The sequence below is a fragment of the Ceratotherium simum genome, chromosome 23 (assembly GCF_057802395.1).
Source record: "Ceratotherium simum simum isolate JZ-2026a chromosome 23, ASM5780239v1, whole genome shotgun sequence".
Taxonomy (NCBI): domain Eukaryota; kingdom Metazoa; phylum Chordata; class Mammalia; order Perissodactyla; family Rhinocerotidae; genus Ceratotherium; species Ceratotherium simum.
The window spans coordinates 29045380-29067650 of NC_141922.1; the positions used below are offsets into that span (position 1 = coordinate 29045380).

Here is a 22271-nt window from a genome sequence, read left to right on the forward strand (position 1 = left end):
CCACATTTCCTTCCCCTAAGTCACCCGGGGAGAAATGGTCTAGTCAAATCGCCTTCTAAACACACTAACTGGATCTCTTGATAGCATTTATTAACAGATGTTTACTTCTATGAGATGCTTTAGCAAGATATACCTGATCTGTCTAGGTTACTTATGGCAAACACGCCAGGAATTGATGGATTTGTGGGGTATGGTACTCTGGAATACATTAGATATGTAATTATCAGTATAAAAAGTGTTAGTATTTCTTGATCTTGCTGGTTATAAATTTATTTTCTCTTAGCTACAAATTCAGGTTTTTAGACTACTCTGTTAAAATGGATCTGGGTCCTTTAAATATTTGTGTTTCCTATGCCAGTTGGCATAAAGTTTTGTCAGCAGAGCACACTACTGGAGAAAAAGAATTTTGTTTCCTATTTCTGGTGTGCTAGCTTTGCAGGTTCCTGTAGTGTTCACAGCTTCTCCAGTGCATAACTCTCCCAGCACATGACAGGCAGCAATATCAGGCAGCCAGCAGCTTCCTCTGACACCTTCCATCTCCTGACAGTTGTAGAAGAGTGACTCTTTCCCAGTGCCCAGCTCATGCAGACAACCAATTCCCCCAGCATCTCTCAACCATGGGCTCTTACACAGTACCTGGCTGCTGCAGTGCACAGTGGCTAGCAGAACCCCACAGTAAAGATTTACCCAGTACCACGTACCAAGGTGGGTTTCTGGCAAGTTTCAGAGGGCATATTTCCAGCAAGTTCTGCTAGCATGGCATCACAGAACTTCTGTCATCCAGTGAACCCTGGCTGTGCCTTCTCCAACAGAGTTGGGATCTCACCTCTGGGAGATGTGGGTTCTTCCTTGGGTAATCTATCTCTGCCATAGGGTTAGTGATTGCTCCTTAAATCTGTTACTTCCTTATCTTGATTTCACTTAACTTTTTACTAGCCAATACCTCCTTAATCTAATCACTTGTTATAGTTAATGATTCTTTATATTAAACTTACCCTGTTCAAACGACCATATGGTTTTCTCTCCTGATTGGACCCAGACTAATACAATGATCTAAAAAGCTCTCTTTGTGAAAGTGATACTCTGATTACATCATGTAGAAGCTTACATGTTAAACTTGGACCAGTGTGTGTCTTAACGTGACCAGGATCTGAGGAGATAGATTGGTGGTCTCAGACTCTGCCACAGTCTGCCTGTGTTTTGTAATTACCTATAATATTTGATCTATTTGGTAGAGTTTGATTCTGAATAAGATACCTGATTTTTGTGAGTCTGATTTTACAATCCACCCCTTTGTGTTATTTATCTATACTCTAAAGAAAGGAAAAATCATTGTAAAAATTACGTTGCTAACAACTATAAATAAGACAAAGGGACAAACATTCACTATCACAATATATTACAAAAGTATTAATGCAAGAGTACTGGTATTTTCCAAATAAAATATAGTTTATGGCTTAAACAAAGGAAAAGATAAATTTACAATATTTAGATAGATATTTTGGGATATGAATATATTATGTCTTTACTTAGCTCTAGAGGATCCTTAAAGTTTGGCTCCTGGGTAATGTACTAACATCTCTTCTCCATTCCCCATTCAGGAACTCATACAAATATACTATCAAAAAACATGTTATTTTGGGCCGGCCCCATGGCTTAGCGGTTAAGTGCGCGCGCTCCGCTGCTGGTGGCCCGGGTTCGGATCCCCGGCACGCACCGATGCACTGCTTGTCCAGCCATGCTGAGGCCGTGTCCCACATACAGCAACTGGAAGGATGTGCAGCTATGACATACAACTATCTACTGGGGCCTTGGGGGAAAAAATTAATTAATTAATTAATTTAAAAAAAACTTTATTTTATTATAAATTTGGTGTTTTCAGCACTCTTTTAATAATGAAAGTGATGACAGACAAACTAACAATTGTGTAAAGATGAACTTAATTAAATATCTGATTGATCATAGTATTTAATAAAAGGTAAGAAATAAGACACATGGTTAAAAATTAAGCAATGTGTATTTTGAAATCTTTCCTTATTTTTTCACCCACAATTCGGAGGACTAAAAACTTACTAATTATCTTGTGAAGAGTCAATGAAATAATTAATGTAAAAATGCTCTAATAATTTATGTATTTATTATTCAGACTATGACAACTAATCTACAGTAACAATCAATTCTAAAACTATGATGGCTTAAGATAACAAAGGTTTAGTTATTGTTCACACTATGTGTCCATAATCAGGCAACTCTGTCTCTTCTCCTTACTCTAGGGCTCAGGCTGATAGAGCAGTCATCAGACTAAATATTGGCATTCTCCTTGGCAGAATAAGAGAGATCTCTGGACAATCTTATATGCACGCTTAAATGCCGCAGTTCGGAAGTGGCACTTGTTACTTCCACTAACAATTCATTGGATATAACTAGTTATGTGTCCCCCTCACTGAAAGGGAGCCAGAAAGTGTAATCGTGTCACAGTCTCGAAACAGAGAAGCAGAACTATTAATAAAATCAGAGTAATAAATATTGTAGTCTATCTTCTGGTCACAAATCATTTCGTTCAGGTTTGAACCTGAAACAAAATAAACTGACTTTTTTCACTGAGAGGGACCTAAAGTCCAGGATCTCTTCATGATGTACAGTATATCAGGTGGAGCTGATCCAGACATTTATAAAATTAAAAGACAAATTACCTGCCCTCTAAACACCGAATATATCACAATAAACACTCCCATTTGAAAAGAAAGAGGAAGAGGGGAAGACACAGAAGTCACTGGTTTAGAGCAAAACTGATATGCTGCTGGGCAGTTATTATGAAGGCCCCCTGCATTGGTCCCAGTGGGTGAGGGGTACCCACATAATATTCCTCCATGGGCCCTCCATGATATTCCTCCAGGGGGCATGGAGGATTTTTTCTCTTCTCCATTCTTACCTGGCTAAATCTGAAGTGGGCATTGGAGAATATGCTCACTTCGTGGGCTGAGCAGTTTTCTCATATCCTTTGCCAAGATTTATATCCACAGTGCATTTTGAGAACGTTATTCAGAGTCACTATATTTCTATGCTTTTTTGTTCCCATGAACATCTCTTTTGAATTAATTGCTGATAATATAAGCATATCAATCTTTGGTGGATAAAGTCACAGGTATCTTTTCTCTGAGCCAGTTTATCCAATTTTAAGTTTAAAGTTAGCATAGCAACCTTTAAAAGTATAGGTTATTGTCACTATAAAATATATAAGAAAATATAATATGGTAAATGCTCAGAAGTTTTTCTAAGGAGAATAAATTCTGTTCTCAATTTTTTGGTTATCTCAATAAGTTTATCAAACAGCTTAAGAAAAGATTGTGAGCAGTCTCAACCATGAGACATTGTATTTGTTCTTATTCCCTTCAGTACTTCATTCTGTCCAACTATAAATCCTCACTCAGAATATTACTTTTGATATTTTATTATAGATTTTATAAAACCTCCCCATAATAATCGGTCAGCTCTGTGATATAAAAGCCATCATCAATATCATGCAAAGTGATTGGAAGCCTGGGAATATTTTCTGACAAAACATATGTAACTCCTAATTATTGGTTAGTGGTGATTCGTACCTAATTGAGTAGAAATTAAAGAAATACACCATTTTAAAGCGTAAAATAATTATTCTCACTTAAATTCTTTGTGCAAAACTCATAATTATCTAATTTATATTGACAATGGCTCTAAGGCTTTAATGAATTTTTTCATCAGGATAAACACACCCTGGAAGGTTATCTATTACTGAGAGAGAAGAGGTTATATGAGGGCACTAATCATCTACCCTGAAGTAACAAATGCCGGTACTGCTAAGGCCTTGAGCAAGTTAACCGTCATAGAGATGAAACTGAACCTGAGCTAACCATTATTATAGGTCCCCATAATATAAACACAAATATATATGATATATAAGTACGATATATCTATGCAAGTATATATATACACACACATGCACAAACCGAAAGAGAGAGAGAGATTTCTGATAGAATTACTCTTTAATCTATATTATAATCCCAATTTCTATTTTACCTTATACACTGGTAAGATAGAGTAGACCGCATGATTTGCCCCATCCAGTCGTCTGTCCACTTTCTGGTTTGCACTCATACCCTGTCCTTGCTTCAGCTTCTAATACCTCTTTGCAAGGCTAAAGAAGCAGACCCAGGCCCATATTTCTATACCAGTTGCACGGAGAAGCAATCCAAATAAAATACTTCAATACAAGAGAATAAACCACAATGAATATTTACAGAGGGCAATCCATGTTGAACAGCTTTTGTTTGTCCTCTTCAAGAAAATGTTCCAAAATAATAATCATAGAGGAAAAAATAATTGTATTGCTTAACTTAAAATTACATTAAAAGTTTTCTTTGTTAAAATATATACTTGATATCTAATTATAACATTACAATACTGATAAACTCAAAACAAATAAAGGGTTCTTGGTAAGCTCCTGTTGAGTAATATCTACTCTTAGGAATATTCAAATATTCACCTGCATATTCATCGTTTTCAGTGGAATATCTTATAAGAAACTCAAACACAGTATGTCTCAACTAAAACTTCATTCTATTCTCCAACTTGCACTTAGTCAAATAAACAAATAATGTTTCCCATATTTATAAATGTCACCAATGTTCAACAATTACTGAAGGTCAAATCCTGGGAGGCAAGATTAAAAGTTTCTCTCACTATCTTGAAATTTTGAGGTGGGAGAGCAGGTGAAGTGAGAATAGAAGGCTAGAGACTCTTTTAATGACTCTTTCCCTTTTTTTAAGTCTCCAAAGATACTTGGTAGATTGTACGGAATTAACATTCCCCAAAAGGTGCATCCCTTACTCTATCTAGCATTTATTCAGGTGGTATAATTGGAGAGGGTTTAGAGACCAGAGAGTGAAGACAGCCTGAAAACCAGAGAAAAACCCAAAATAGCCTCTAGAAAAGGCAGCTCTCTGTTACATTGATTGCGTCCAGGCCTTTCTGAGCGAGACTAGGTATCTGAACTGGGACCATGCCTGTCCCTGGTAGGATCAGCACAAATATCTGTAGACATACAAAACAACAACAACAAAATGAAGTATACTAGATACTGCTCTGTTTCTCTGCTTTGAACTATCAAGATCTGTGCAAAAAATCATGTAAATAAGTCAGGCTTATTAAACTGGGTAGGCCGGTTGCAAACCATTGTTACGTACGCTGACCTTGAAGGTCCTCCAAGGAGTTTCAGACTTGAGGAGCACATCACAAATCCACTGTCCTTATTTTGATCCAGAGTTAAAGACAGAATTTTTCCAGTCCAACTGTAAATCAACTCTATTTCCCCAAATAACTGGGTAAAGGTTTTTTCTTTTTAATATCAAGTGACTGAATATTTGTATTGGACAGAAATTAAACGACATACTTTGAATATGTATATACATAGTGCTCCTTTTTTTTGATCAGTTTGGAAATTGATTGCCTACTAAAGATCTATGATTCAAACCTCCAACGATTTATGCAATATTAATTGGATTAACACTGATATTCAGAAATTCCAAATTTTTTTTTAAAAAAAAGTTAATTTCAAAAATTGTCCTTGCAGTAAATGCTAGTTAATGGTAATACTATTTTAGATGCTTAAAAAGGGAAATTCATTCTTTTTTTTCTTTTCTTTTTTTTTTTTTAATTGGGAGAGTTCTTCTGGAAATGTGAGTGTGTGTGTGTGTGTGTGTGTCTAGCAATGAGTGATATATATTTGGAAATTTTCATTATGGCATTTAAAAATTTTTTAATTTTATTATTTTTAAATAAACTCATTTTTAGATTCAAGGAAAAATTGAGTGGAAAATACAGAGAATTTCCATATAGTCCCTGCTCCCACACAGGCAGAATCTCCCCCAATATCAATATTCCCCAATAGAGTGGTACATTTGTTATAATTGATGAATCTATATAGACATGTCATTATCAACCAAAGTTCATAGTACACATTAGGGTTCAATCCTGGTGTTGTACATTCTATGGGTTTGGACAAATGTATAATGACAAATATCCACCATAATAGTATCATACAGAATAGTTTCACTGCCCTAAAAATCCTCTATGTTCTGCCTATTCATCTCTTCTTCCCCTGGCAACCAGTGATCCTTTCACTGTCTCATAGTTTTACCTTTTCCAGAATGTCATACAGTTGGAATCACAGAGTTCGTAGCCTTTTCATGTTGGCTTCTTTTACTTAGTAATATGCATTTAAGGTTACTCTGTGTCTTTTCATGCCTTGATATGTCATTTCTTTTTAGCGCTGAATAATATTGCATTGTCTGGATGTACGACAGTTTATTTATCCATTCACCTACTGAAGGACCTACTGGTTGCTTCCAAGTTTTGGCAGTCATGAATAAAGATGCTATAAACATCCTTTGCAGGATTTTGTGTGGACGTAAGTTTTCAACTCATTTGGGTAAATACCAGAGTGCAATTGCTGGATTGTATCATAAGAGTAGGTTTAGTTTTCTAAGGAACTGCCAAACTATCTTCCAAAGTGGCTGTACTATTTGGTATTCCCATGAGCAATGAATTGGGGTCATTATGGCTTTTTTTTCCCTTCAGTTAGAGCTGGAGCTATTAGGAACCTCAGTGACAACATCCTCCTAATAATAGCTTAAAATAACAAGTTCACATGTAGCTGGAAATCTCCTGTCCTCTCCTGTCCTCTCCTCCCCTCCCCTCTCTTCATCTCTCCTCCTTCCTTACTTCTTTCTTTCGTCCCTTCCTCCCTTCCTTCCTTTCTTTTCTAATAAAAGATAATGGAGGTTATGGTGGTCACAATTTGGGGGTATAAATGAACCTTATCCATTGAAAATGGCAACACATGGGATTAAAAATGTAGAAAGGAGGATACCATACCTTAATCTACCACCCAGGTCATCCAGAAGCTGATATTCTGAACTGCTTGAATAATTTTCTTCTTGAATTGCAGAAAAGTTTGTATCTTAAATCTGCTCCATGAGATTCATATTCTCCATTAAAACAGTTTTTAACAGAGACAGTTAAGGTGGGAGAAATTCCTAGAGAAATGACTAATGAGAAAGACTTCGAGTAGCCAATTTCCACCTCTGTTTATGATGCATTACATAGTCTGGACAAATTGCCTGATAATAGTATTTTTCTTTAGAAAACCAGTTCAAATCCATAAAAACTCTAGTAGAGAATTAATAAAATTTAAAGAGATTGATTCAATGATAGAAAGAGTTAAACTCTCGGAATCCACCACATCTAGGTCAAAAGCCTCGACAGAGTGTCAATTTGGACAGTCAACAGTTCTGGGAAAGGAGCCAAGAGAGAGAGCACCAAGAGAAAGAGCTGTAAATCTTAAGAATGAAGTTCTCTCTGCTCTAAAGGACCACCTTACTTATCCTTCTCTTTTTAAATTAAACAATATTATAAACTCTGAGGCAGATGGTGAGGATCTATCAAAGGTAAGGGCAAAAAGCCTTAATCTTTCTCTCCAGATTCATGAAAATATCAGAACTGTCTGAAGGAACCGAGAGTCCAGGTATTTTGGATAAGTTTTTTTAAAAAATGGTGGAACTACATTAAAAAAGAAAGCCTAGTTTTTAGAGAGAATAGGGACATAAATCTGAATTTGCTAGGTTGAGTTAAGTGGGAATGTTTTCATGTTTCCCTGGGTGTGTTTTGGAATTAAGATATGCAACTGTTGCAAAAAGACCATTCTTGACTAGAGCACATACGGTACAGGCCACTGATAACTGAGCATTCTAAATGGGACATCTCAGAGACCCTAATTCTCATCAGAATAGTAAAAAAGAAAACAATACTGAATACTAGGGTTAGTGAGTAAAATTACAATTATAATCCAGAATTTGGAGGAACCAGGAATGACCTAATCCACTATTTATTATTTACTTGTCTAGATGGCACCTGGAAATAACCTCTGGGTACTAAAAAACTAAATGAAGACATGCCATCTATATGGGTTCTGGTACCCAAATTTCCAACGTAATGGGGGTTTCCCTACACCAGCAATTCTGCAAGACACCAATTGGGTGTCCAAGAATTCAGTTTCGTTCAATTATGACACTACCTACCCAGGGATAGCATCAGATCCCACAGTTTAAGGCTCAGTCTCACAAGACTGCCCCCCCCCATTTCAAATGTCAGTCACAAGCCCAGGTTATCACCTGTGCTTCTGACCAAGCGCCTATAGATTGAGGTTCCAACAACCCCCCATTTGGGTTTGATTAATCTGCTAGAGTGGCTCACAGAAGGAGAAACACTTAGTTACATTTACCAGTTTATTAAAGGATATGATAAAGAATACACATGAACAGCCAGATGAAGATATACATAGGGCAAGATCTGGGAGGGTCCTGAGTGCAGGAGCTTCTGTCCCCGTGTAGTTGGGGTGCATCAGCCTCCCCATGTATATATGTTCTCCAACCTGGAAGATCTCCAAACTCTGTACTTTTGGGATTTTATGGAGGCTTCATCACATAGATATGATAAATTATTGATTCAATTTCCAGCCCCTCTCCCCTCTCTGGAGGATGGGGAGGTCGAGCCGAAAATTCTAATCTTCTAACCATGGCTTGGTCTTTCTGGTGACCAGCCCTCATCCAGGAGCCATCCAGGACCCCACTTAGAGTCACCTCAATAGAACGAAAGATGCTCCTAGTGCTATTATCACTTAGGAATTTACAAGGGTTTTAGGAGCCCTGTGTCAGGGACCGGGTCAAAGACAAATATTGGAACATTAGCATCTCCTAGTATTCTTATGACTTAGGAAATTACAAGGGTTTCAGGAGCTCTGTGCCAGGAACCGGAGGCAAAGACCAATATCTGTATTTTCTATTATGTCGCAAAACTATGGATAGCAGGACATTTAATATAACATTTATTTGGAAAAATCTCTTTACATTTCAAATTCTTGGATCTGAGAAATGCATTAACTTCAAAACAAGTATATGTTGACTACTAACAATAGTTTCACAATATTTTGGCAAAGAAAAAATTCATATTTCCTATTTTGTTACCAGAATGTATAAATTTACCAAGTTTCATAATCTTAAAAATCAGAATATAAACAAGCAGACTTTGAAGTTGGGTTCTCTAGGAAACAGAATCTGAAACAGAGGTGTATGTCCAGGACATTAATTGAAAAGTGCTTTTTGGATGTACATTGTAGAGAGTGAAAAAAAGCAGAATTGGCAGAATGAGAATTTGAACTAAGATTTGGTTATAACAACTGTCTCAGCTAATCAAACTCAGAGCTCTAGAATGAGGATGACCCTGCAGATTTGCCCCATATCAAAACAAAGGAACTTGGCCTTTAAATCTCTTGCATTGACCAGTAATTGGATGATGGCTTCTTCGCTAAGAGGGATAACTTTGGGCAAGAATACTTTCTTCAAATTAGAACAATTCTGGAGAGGGGCTCAGTTGATAACTGTCACCTGCCAATACTCCCAGCACCTGGGGAATAAATGATTTATTCTAGTAGCAGGGGAACTCTAAAACCCCAAGAGCATCCAAAACAGACCCTCTCCTCGTGTTCCTTGGAACCACTTATTTGTATAATATGTTAGGGAAGTATATGCTCCATAATTCCGGTCAGCTGCTGTTCCTGGAGTATTTACAAGTTGATGTTTAGTGGGATGAACTAGTCTCCACTGCTACGCCTGGTCAGTGTTATATTCCTACAGTTGTATACCTGTAACTGCTATTGATGTTATCCTTAGTCTACTATCAAGTCCAGATTCCTCTCATGTTTGGCTCAAATTTTTACTGTTTCAAGGGTTTATCTGATGGCCTGACTGATAAACTCATCCCTGAGTGATCTGAGTTCCTGGTCACCAAGCATTTCTCAGACTATGGTTACTGAAGTTTTCCACCTACTGACAAAATCGGGCAAAGGAGAGATGAACAAGCAGATCACTGGAGAATCTGACTGTGTGATATTAGTCCTATCATGTCCTAATGATCAATGTTAATTACCCCTAAGGGGAAAGTAACTCCTTTTCTTGCCTATTGTTCTCTTGCAATGGGAAGCCTGAAGTAAGTGAGTGGAAACTAAGTTTAATTGGACTCTTGCTGTGCCCACTGAAGGAAGCATTTTCCTCCTGGGAACCAAGCCTTCTAAACAGAGCCCACAGTGGTGTGGAAGGGAAGGGCAAATTCCCCAAGTATGTCACTAGAAATGCTGATAAGTGAGGCCACTCCTACTTATGTCTCTTGGATTGCACCCTCATGTGTTCTAATTATTAGAGGCACAGAACCTCATAATTGTCACTGACTTAGAATGTATACTTTATCCTTGCAGATGGATCCCATGCTCACAGGATATCATATCCAAGTGGCATTTCAGTTGCACCTTCAAATGGCCATCCCTTTGCCTGATTAAGCCAGCATCTTCTGAGTGCCAATTGGTACAATATGTGATAGAACTCTTGGATCTTAAGTCGTGTGTTGCAAATTTTTTTTATATAAAATGAGCCCCTTAATCCAATTCAGTATTATTCAGAATGTGTTGATGAAGTAAATACTCTGTCATTCAGTGGTTCTGGTCAAGAACCTGTGTGAAGAAAAGGTGCCATGGTCTCAATGTTTATGTCCTCCCAAAATCCATATGCTGAAATCCTAATAGCCAATGTGATGGTATTAGGAGATAGGGGTTTGGGGAGGTGCTTAGGTCATGAAGGTGGAGCCCTCATGAATAGGATTAGTGTTTTTATAAAAGAGATCCCAGAAAGATCCCTCGCCCCTTCCATCACGTGAGGACACAACAAGAAGGTGCCATCTAAGAATCAGGAAGTGAGCCCTCACCATAGCCACCACAAAGAATGTGCTGGCACCAAGATCTTGGACTTCCCAACCTCCAGAAGTGTGAGAAATAAATTTCTGTTTTTTTAAAGCCACCTAGTATGTGGTATTGTTATAGCAGCCCGAACAGACTAAGACAAAAGGGAATCTCACATGTGTTGATTCTGGTCAAGATGAATTGTCACCCCTTTTGGGGTTGAAGGAGTCCAATGTAATCTCTTTGCCACAATGAAGTGGTTGGTTAATACCCTTAAAGGACAGTGACACACTGAGAGTTTATCATTGTTCCTTGTTGGTGGCAGGTCGGATGTGTGGCAGTTATAGCAGCTAAATCACCCTTAACACTTCATGTTACCACTAGAGTTCCATTCAAACAACTCCTTGTCTTGATCTTCTAATATATCTCACTTTAGGCCTGGACCAACCAGTCAAGTCAAGCAATTCATTTCGTTTGGATGCACATGTGCGTGTCTGTGTGTATATATGTGTGTATATTACATATTTTCCTTGGGCTTCTCTTTCTTCACAGAATGAAGGTCCAGATGCAATTAAAAAACTGGTCATCAGGGAGATTTCCCCTCTTCACTGACTTTCAAGGTCACCTCAAGTAAGGCTGTAGTGTCCCCAAAATATATTTTCAGCTTGTACCGACATACCAAGCCAATCTATATGCCATACTAAGCCAACCAATGTGTGAAACAAGTAAGGTCTTTTTCCTTCTTCATCTGCTGGTCATATTGGAACCTCCAAAAGGACACAGGTGTGAGCTGATGGAGAGGCACTGGTACACCATGGTAGAAGATGTAGGGTCTGGCTACCTGCTCATATAGTTTACTTGCATCCTCCAATCTTGTTTGTGAACTGGATTTGCCACATTTACCTTACCATGGAATGCTGCCTGGCCCATACAATATTATTACTTAAAGGGTGCAACAAAGCTTAGTTCATGATTGGCAGTTCTGGCCACACGGTCATTTGATGTTCCTTGGTCAGACACTTCATCTCTACCATCTCTACTTCATCTCTACCAGGTGTATAATTTTCCTCTGCAGATGGCATGTTTTTTATCAATAGCCTAGGTAGCCACACTGTGATTCCTCTGTTGGGTCTTGCTATAAACCTGGTACCTTGTCTTCCTGTAACACTAATACTTCTAATATATAGGATCTGCTGGATTGGATGGCAAAAAATAACACGAACTTTCATCACACACTGACCTTCTGCAACACCCATTTCTGTTCTGGTCCCCACTCAGAGGACTGGCTGACTTTTGTGTCATTTGGTATATTCAATTGTGGACCATGGTAATTCCAGAACCCGAAGAGGTCTACCAAAGTTCTTTGCTTACTTTTCTTGTTGTAAAAAGTGTAAGATGTAAAAATTCATCTATTACTTTAGGGGAGTCATCTGGATACATCTAAATCCCAAACCACTGGAGGCCTCATATTTTTACTGATGTGGAATCCTCCTGCATCTTTGTGAGGTTTATTCTCCACCCTCTGAAGTATGTCTTACCATCACTTTTAACCTACTGGTCACTTCTTGCTCTTTGGGAGAATTAACACAATCTCATCAATATGGTAGATCAATGTCTGTGAAATGGCCATATCTCTTCATAGCATATTATAACAGAGGGAAGGAGAGTGGGGCAAGACCAGAAATGTATATTGCTTAAGATCCCTATATGCAAACTGTTTCTGTGTCAGTTCAGTTCTGCTAAGAAGCAGATACCAAAACATAATTAGACAATGAACAGATTTATTGGGCAGGAAAACGTGGGCAGAGCCTTCAGACCGTGATACAGGTATTATAACTGTGAAAAGAAAAGAGGAAGAAAGGAGGATTGGGTAGGAAGAGTCTCTGACTGCAATGAAGTTCTGAGAAATTCTTGGTCAGTTAGAAGGAAAGCCCCAGAGGAAAGAATGCCCATTACTGGAGTACCACATCAGGCTAGAATGACACAACCCCAGTCCCCTGTCACGCTCGCTCCTTGTCTGTGAGCAGGCCAGGGAGAATTCAGCTTTGTCATGAGCACTGCCCGATATCCAATTGTGTGGCAGCTAGAGCGTATCTACCAACTACCCTGCTCACAATAGGTTCTCTTCAAAGTAAATACAAACAACAAAATAAACACACCCCAAAAAAAGGGACACAGAATGCTTTGGGAGGTGTTGTATACGTCTATTCCCTTGATTGTGATGATGGTCACGGGTGTTTGCCTATGTCCAGGCTCATCCAGCTGTACACGTCAAATATGTGTAGTTCTTACCATATCAATTATACCTCGATAAAGCTTTTCTTTTTAACATAGTAAGTACATCTGAGTGGCACAACTCTATGGCTGACAAAGTCTACCCCTGATAAGTTTTTTATATATGTTTATTGATTTTCTTCTAAAATAAAACTTGCAGTTTCCAGATGAGAATCAGAATTATTTACAGCAATAGCAGCATCATTTCCCCTTACCCCAGTCTCCCTGGGGCAATGCTGTGTGGGCAGTTGTCAGCTGCACATACAGGGGCCTGTACTGCTGATGAGGAACCCTGATATGACAAATTTGGGAGCATATAGAGGAACCGCTGCACAGCTGCCACCCTCCTCTGCTGAGAAAGAGAGAGATACCTCATTTCCATAGTGTAAATAAATCTTCTATGAGAGAAGTCCCCAGGTTTTTAAATCCTTTGGAATATAAACTAATGGCTCGGGGTTTTATCCTTCTTTGAAATGTAAACACATAGCTCAGGAGAGATAAACCTATAAATCTCTCAGAAGTATTTTACTCTTAGGGTTACTATTCAACCATCCTTTAGCCTAGATTGCCTATATTTTTTGCTCTGAAAGTCTTGACCATTCAGAAGCATGAAAATGTCTTCTCTACAATTTGATAGCGTTGTGTGCTGCACAAATACACTTCTTCATGTATATATGGGAAGCAGCTCCTCTATGTCTCTCATGGGCCTCACTCCCTCAGTTGAAATTTAGAAGAAGGAGGTTAGTAACATGCAGGCCCAGGTCTGCAGTTGTTTTCAGAGCCACAACTGGTTTCCATCATCTTCTGTCACCATTATTTACTCTAAATTCTCACTCTCAGTTATCACCTCTCCAGGTTTTGGTGATTTGTATGGTGATAGTACTCAAACCCTCATTCCTGAGTGATCTGAGCTCTTTGTAACCATTCTCTTCTCAGGCTAGGAATGCTGCTCCTGTACATTCACAATTACAATTAGGCAAGAAAAATACTAAGGGACGCTGAAGTGGATCACCAGGGTTACACATTTATTCCTTCCTGTCCCCACTGTGTAAAATCATTCCTACCTCTTTCTGCTGATCAGAAGTAATCACTCTTGCCACAACAGTGACTTCTTTTCTCACCATCCCTGGACACAAAATATCTAAAATACTCAGGGAGCAGACCAAACTTGTAGTTCAGTGGGATGCTTGCTATGTCATGGGCGAGTGCTCTTATGTAGTAGATGTGGGGAGTCAGAATTTGCCACCCTAAAATGTGTTTCTTTGGCTTGATTATTTCTAAGAACAGAAGACTCAGAAAGAAACTTAGACCTTCCCCCTAACTGCCTAAAAGAATTTAAGATAGAAGGCCTATTTCAGGAAGGAACTAATGCCATAGATAACTGTACTATAATGAACTAGGTGTGGTAGACAGGGAGGAACCCAGCAAAGCCCATTTGATCCAAGTCCTCCCAATGTCCATTGTCTCCACATGATATGGCAAACATTTGTTTACCAAACATTTGCTTTTCCGTCTTCATGTGAATTGCCTTCCTGCCCTTTGAAGTCCCAACCCACTACCCCAACATATTCCTTTGTCTTTAGCTGAAGATAGTATTTAAGGTGGTGGCTTCAGCCATTGTGGTGAGTTACTCAGTTTTTCTGGGCTTCTCCCATGCATACATGTTATTAAATTTGTTTGCGTTTCTCCTGTTATTCTGTCTCATATCAATTTAATTTTTAGACCAGACAGAAAAACTTAGAGGGTAGAGGAATATTTCTTCCTCCCTTACATAAATAATTCTCCTTAACCCAATCTTACATCTCACCATGCACCTTCAGGATTCAGCACCTTCAGGATCCAATCATATGCATACCATCCTACCTCCTGGTAGCACTTGTTGACTAAATTCTGCAATTCATTCATGGTGTAGTCTGTTCCCTTTTTATTATGCTTAGCTGTTTCCACATGAGATAGTCTTGTGAATTAATGCTTTTAGTAGGCTAAATAATGGCCATCCAAAGATATCAAGTAATCCTTGAGACCTGTAAATGTTACCTTATGAGTAAAAGTGTTTTTGAGATGAGATTAAGGTAAGGATCTTGAGATGGGAAGACTATCCTGGATTTTCAGAGTGGGCAATATATACAATCTCATGCATCTTTATATGAGTGAGGCAGAGGGAGACAACATACACAGAAGAAGAGAGAGCAAGGTGAAGACGGATCCAGAGATTGGAGTGTTAAGGCCACAAACCAAAGAATGCCATTAGCTGCCAGAAGCTGGAAGAGGCAAGGAATGGATTCTTCTCTAGAACCCCCTGAGAGAGCACATCTCTGACAACACTTGATTTTGACGCGATAATACTGATTTTGGACTTTGAAGAACAAATGTTTGCTTTTGTAAGCACCATGGTTGTGTTAATTTGTTACAGCAGCCACAGGAAACTAGTACAATAATAATCACTAAAATTGTGGCCAGAAAGAGATATGGAGTTAACGATGAGGGAAAACATGTTTCCTACAAGGAAGGGACCTCTCTTTTTTCTTCAACAAAGAGGTGAGGTCTATGCTTTGATAGAGACACAGAGGAACAATTTTGCAAATGCAAGGGTTCCAGGAGAATCTGAGATTCAAAGACTTCTGAGTGCATATACAAAGATAACTCTACAGAAGTTTCGGAGTCCCAATCCTTCCTATCAGGGCCCCGACCTTAGTGCAACATACTCCTGGGATTGAGAACACAACCTTTTCTGCAGCTCTGCCTCTCTCATAATTAAGTCTTAGCCCTGCTCCTATGTATTTTCTATGTTCCAGCTGCAGGAAATTAGAGTCCCTTTACATGCTGCCAAGGAGGCCATCTGGCTTTCACACGTAGGTTTTAATTGGAGATTAATCATCCTCAGCCTGTCTAAGGCATAATTAAACTCAGTAGCATCTACTGGATCTCATAAAGTTATTCTTACTAATTCCTATGTAACTGTCAAAATCCTGAGCCATTGAACTTTCCAGTATATTCCTTTCCACTGATATTTTATCTCAGTTCAATAGCAATGGAATTTTAATAATTATACCACTCCACAAGACATGGCCTATTAGTGATCCAACTACCACTAATAATCGGGTCTTCACTGCCAACCAGCCAGGAAGCAACCCAACTCCAAACTCTCATTTTGACTACTTTGGTTGAGTCCTGGCTCTGATTGTCTGTGGTCAAGTTCTCTGGGGAGCTGACTCTGAGACAGAGATTTACACATAGGATTTTTTTTTGGGGGGTGGCAGCTACTCTCAGGATCTACCTCTGTGTTTTTTTATTTGTTTTTCACGCCATGTAACAGAATTAGCCAAGGTTCTTCTCACATGCTCTCCTGACCCGCCCTCTATGACCTCCCTCTCTGAAGAAATCCCCTTTCCCCCAGCAGAGGACCTGTCCCTGGTGGGAATGCTGCTGGGAACACTAGTCCAAGGCCCCAGTGGGCCTGTTCTGAGTCCTCTTCCAGCTGCCAGATCAGCTCAAACCTTATAAATGCAGGATTTATAATGGTTGCAAGGTCTTTTCCATTTGGTTCTACAATTAGTCCTTACCCAGAACACTTAGTAAAACTGACGAGAACCCAGAGCTGTTCATTCCTTCTCCTCCTTCTATACCTTTCCCTGCAGGATGATGAGGTAATGCGATTATGATTATGACATCATAGGCCATTCAGTTCATTCAACTGCTCACTTGGTTGGGGAGGAGGAAGCAGAGGAGAGTAAGGTGGTTACACCTGGACCCATTTCCTTAAGACAGAGAGGCAGGAAGGAAATAGGCAGATGGGGAAAAGGTGTTGAGGGCACTATATTTCCCCTTTAGAAAGAACAAACCACCTTTTCTTAAGTGCCACCACAACCACCACCTGCCACCTCAGCCAAAGTTTTAAGTCCTTTTAAAAAAAAAAACTGAATGTAGACATGAGAAAGTGAAGAGGTTGGGTAACAGCTAGATGGTTTCTGGCTGGCATCAAAGATAGTTCAGAGAGATGGACAAAATGATAGAAAAAGAGATTTTAAGCAATGCCTTCATATTGTGATCTCTTTGTAGGACAGAACTTTAGATTTCTTTTTTGATTGGAAAGTAATAGTAATGCAAGTAATTGTCACTATTACACTTAGCAACAAGTCCCCTGAAAGACATTTGGTTTCTCTAAATATTTTGTGTCCTACTTAAGTCTGATTAGGTAAATGGCTGTGATCAGCTAGACAGTGAAGTCAGTGGTGGGGATCTTCCTCCCTGAGCCAGGGAAGGGAGGAGACAGGAGCCACTAAGTCTGCAAACTGGGGTGGGAGTGGGGTTGGTCTGTTTCAGGCAAGGGGTTTTGGCCTCCCATTAACTTTGTTTTAATGGGTTTCAAAATTCTGTGACAGATTTTTGGTTAAGTTGTTTTCATTTAAAAAGCACTGATTTTTAAAAACTAATGACTTAAAACTGACACATACACAAAACAAATGGTCTACAAAACATTCTCCTTTCCTTCAGCAGGTTTTACTAAGCATTGTTATCATCCATCTGTCTTTTACTATTAAATTTAAATGGCCAATTGAGACAAACGGTTCTGAGAGCACTTTTTCTAGCACTGATTATGACTGCAGTGGCAGGTGTTACGTATAATATTCATTAAGCCTCCTGAGCTTTCTGGGCAGATCTGCTTCTTGCCCACTGCTTTGATGATACCCACAACAACTGTCCATCTCACATCACAAACAGCAAAACAACCCAGCAGCTCTCAACACACATGGGCTTTCCCAGAATCCTGTCAATGATGTCAGCATCACCAGATTATAAGAACTTGGAGCTATGATCCAGCTGCTTACCAGAATGGTGAACAATCTTCTCCTTCAGCTCAGCAAACTTGCAAGCAATGTGAGCTGTGTGACAATCAGCAAAGGTGCATAGACAGCACTGATATGGCCTAGATGATTCAGGATAATCGTCTAAGCAGTGAGGCCAGCTGCTTCCATTGGTGGCTCATTTTTGTTGTCACCAGCCATGTTGCCACATGATGATTATCTTAGACAGACACGTTCTTAACATTGAAGCCCATATTGTCCCCAGGAATAGCTTCATTCAAAGCTTCATGGTGCATTTCAACAGACTTTACTTCAGTTGCTTCACTGGCTGGAGCAAAGGTGACCACCAGGCCAAGCATAAGAACACCAATCTCCACTGGACCCACAGAAACGGTACCAATACCACCAATTTTGAAGACATCTTGCAAAAGCAGATGCAAAGCCCTGTCATTTGGATGCGTTGGTGGCAAGAGTTAGGCAGACAGAAGTTGAACTGAGACCCAGTGACAACAAAGGCTTTACTTGATACTATTAAGTCTAGAGCTGATAGTCCTGCAGAGTTGTCCTACATTGAGAGAAGGGTACAGGCATTTATACTCTTGTATTGACCAGTCATTAGATGTAGGGTACCCAGGGAAGGTATATGATGCTGTGCAAGGTCTATCTTCACATATTGATTATTCTCGGAGCGGGAGTCAGCTGACAACTCTCAGCCACCAATACTCCCAATATGAGGGTGGAGAGAGGAATATTTTATTTCAGAAAGAGGTAGAGATGATATCTAAGCAATATACTATAGTATTCACTATAGTTGCCTAGATAAATCAAATATTAAAATCATGATGTTAATTATAATTACACATATGGCATTAAAACTAAATATCCACAGATGTCTTTATACAACTTGCAAAAGCAATTTGATGATTGACACATGACAATACATCAAGAATGTTCCAGTTCAAATGAAAATCCCCTTTGACCAAGTAGAAGATTGTGTGTGGATAAACTAACTCTGAAGCTAAATTACAAATGGGAGAAGCAATGCTCAAAGGTCTAGGGAAGTGGGGCCGGCCCGTGGCGTAGCAATTAAGTGCGCACGCTCCACTGCTGGTGGCCTGGGGTTGGATCCCCAGTGCCCGCCGATGCACTGCTTGTCAAGCCATGCTGTGGTGGTGTCCCAGATAAAGTGGAGGAAGATGGGCACGGATGTTAGCCCAGGGCCAGTCTTCCTCAGCAAAAATACAAAAAAAAAAATGGTCTAGGAATGTTATGCTGGTGAACATGGGAAATATAAAACCATATAATCATTTGAAATTAAAAGATATGTTACATTGTTTTTCAAAAAAGTTTTAAATGTTTTGATGTTTTCTAATGAAGTATAAAATATTTTGATCAAAATATTGTTCTTCCTATCAGATTAATTTTATGCATATATTTTTATTGCTGCTGTATGTTTAAGTTTTGTAGCAAGCATAAAGAAAACCAAATTATTTTTAACGGTTCTGTTAAAAAGGAAATGCACCTAACTCCCTTATCATTTCATTTTCCTTTTTATACTTTTGACAGTTGTCTCTTTAGTTCAATGAACAGCCACACATTTTCACATGTTTTTGATCTGGAGTATAATATTTTACCCCATGAGTACTGTAACTCAAACTGTGACAAATCCAGCAGCTGCCTGATATCACAATGTCCCTATTGTCTCCCAAGCAAAGTGTGTCTTATATAGTGTCCCGCCACTATCTTAGGTCTCTTTTTGTTGTTCAAAGAAATCATATATTTTAATTGACTTATTTGTTTGAATGATCAATGTTGACAATTTTTTCCACTGAGGATATGTTTTACTGAATCAACCTTTAGAGACTAGGACTTCCATTAGTACTGTATCTGTAAAATACCTTTGATCTGTTGAATCGCCTCGGAAAGTGAGAACAAAAAATAGACATCTTAAACTTAATTTGGAGATTATATATGTTGTCTAATTAAATTGATTAAAGTTACTCTTTGTGCCTCTGTGAGAGTCATAGCCAAAAATGCTATGGGGACCTTAACTCGTGCTATTCCATGTTGATTGAAGGACAAAATTGCTGACCAGAGGTTGACAGCCTTTGTACAATGGTCAGGGACCACCGGCTTTGACAAAAAAACACAGGCTGGAGTAAACTGGAATCTACCTCCGTTGTAAATGTCTTATTTTAGATTAAATTAAATTGACCAATCTTATTCAGGCAAAATATACCAATTGAAAAAATTGGATGGGCTACAGAGTTGGAAACAAACCCCCAAACAAAGCAATATATGTACTGCATCAATTTGTGACTAATTAGAGACTTGGAACGGTGGATTCTGAAGTGATGGATAAAAACACTTAGAAACTGAGAACCTGGATCCTTATTGGAATGAGCGTATTTCTGGGCTTTTCATTTGTTGGATAAACAGCCCATTAAATGAGTTATGATGTATTCCCTCTGCTTCTATCCTGTAAAAGAGATGGTAGAGAATTGGTATAGTTTCTTCTTTAAACGCTTGGTAGAATTTACCAGTGAATCCTCTGTGCCTATCGCTTTCTGTTTTGGAAGATTATTAATTATTGCTTCAATTTCTTTAATCAATATAGATCTATTCAGATTGTCTATTTCTTCTTGTGTGAGTTTTGGTAGTTTGTACCTTTCAAGGAATTGGTCTATTTCGTCTAGGTTTGTGGGCATAGATTTGTTCATAGTATTCCTTTATTATCTTTTAAGTTTTTATGGGATCTGTAGTGATGTCCCTTTTATCATTTCTGATATTAGTAATTTCTGTCCTCTCTTTTTTATTAGCCTGGTAGGAGTTTATCAATTTTATTGATCTCTTTTAAAAAAACAGCTTTCAGTTTCATTGATTTTCTCTATTGATTTCCTGTTTTCAATTTCATTGATTTCTGTTCTAATTCTTACTATTTCTTTTCTTCTACCTACTTTGGATTTAATTTTCTCTTCTTCTTCTATTTTACTATGATGGACATTTAGATGATTGATTTTAGATTTTTTTCCTAATATATGTATTCAATTTTATAAATTTCCCTCTAAGTACTGTTTTTGCTGCATGCCACAAATGTTGATAAGTAGTGTTTTTTATTTTCATTTACTTCAAAATATTTTTTAATATCTCTTGAGATTTCTTCTTTACCCATGTATTATTTAGAAGTGTTCTATTTAATCTCCATTCATTTTTGGATTTTCTAGTTATCTTTATATTATTGACTTCTAGTTTAATTCCAGTGTGGTCTGATAAAGGACATTGTATGATTTCTATTCTTTTAAATTTGTTAAAGTGTGTTTTATGGCCCAGAATGTGAACTTGGTCTATCATGTTGAATGTCCACGTGAGTTTGAGAATAATGTGTATTCAGTTTTTGTTGGATGAAGTAATCAACTATGTCCTTACTGGTATCCTGCCTGCTGGATCTGTCCATTTCTGATAGAATGATACTGAAGTCTCAAATTATGCAAGTGAATTCCTCTGTTTGTCCTTGTAGTTCTATCAATTTTTGCCTCATGTAGTTTGATGCCGTGTTGTTAGGCATATATATGCGAAGGATTGTTATGTCTTTCTGGAGAACTGACACTTTTATCATTATGTAATGTTTTTCTTTATCCCTGATAACTTATCTTACTTTGAAGTTTGCTCTGAAATTAATGTAGCTAATCCTGCTTTCTTTTGACTAGAGTCCACATGGTGTATTTTTCTCCAACCATTTACTTTTAACCTATATATATCTTCATATTTAAAATGGATTTCTTGTAGATAACTTATAGTTAGGTGTTGTTTTTTGACCCACCACAACAATCTCTTCTTTTAATTGGTGCACTTAGATATTAGCATTCAAAATGATTTTTGATACAGTTGGATAAATACCATATTACTAGTTTTTGTTCTTGTAGTTTGTTTCTATTTTTGTCTTCCACTCTTTTTCTGCCTTTTGTAGTTTTGATTGAGCATTTCATATGATTCCATTTTCTTTCATTTCTTAGCAAATCAGTTACACTGCTTTTTAAAATTTTTTAGTGGTTGCTCTAGAGAGTTTGCTATATTTACAATTAATCCATGTCCACTTACAGATAACACTACACAGCTTCACACTATACAGATAATAATAAAATAATCTTAATTCCTCGTTCCCTTCTCTTGTATACCTGCTGTCATTAATTTCATTTATATATAAGCATACATAATCATCATATGTGTGTATGTATATATACACACATAAGATATATACATAAGCATACACAATCAAATGCCTTATTATTTTGAACAAACTGTTATCTGATAGATCACTTAAGAATAAAAAATAAGTTTTTATATGACCTTCATTTATTTCCTCTTCAGTA

At 38.2% G+C, this 22271-nt stretch overlaps 1 long non-coding RNA gene across 2 annotated transcripts in view; it reads left to right on the top strand.

Moving 5' to 3' along the window:
• The window catches only part of LOC147913993 (uncharacterized), a 69474-nt gene that overhangs the window by 13625 nt on the left and 33578 nt on the right, over positions 1 to 22271 (top strand). The window contains exon 3 of one of the 2 annotated variants that reach the window (XR_015555927.1): positions 10346 to 10759. The exons of the other annotated variant lie outside the window; for it this stretch is intronic. This is a non-coding gene — a long non-coding RNA (uncharacterized LOC147913993). Of the gene's footprint in view, positions 1 to 10345; positions 10760 to 22271 lie in introns of those variants that run through there. 2 annotated transcript variants of the gene reach the window in all.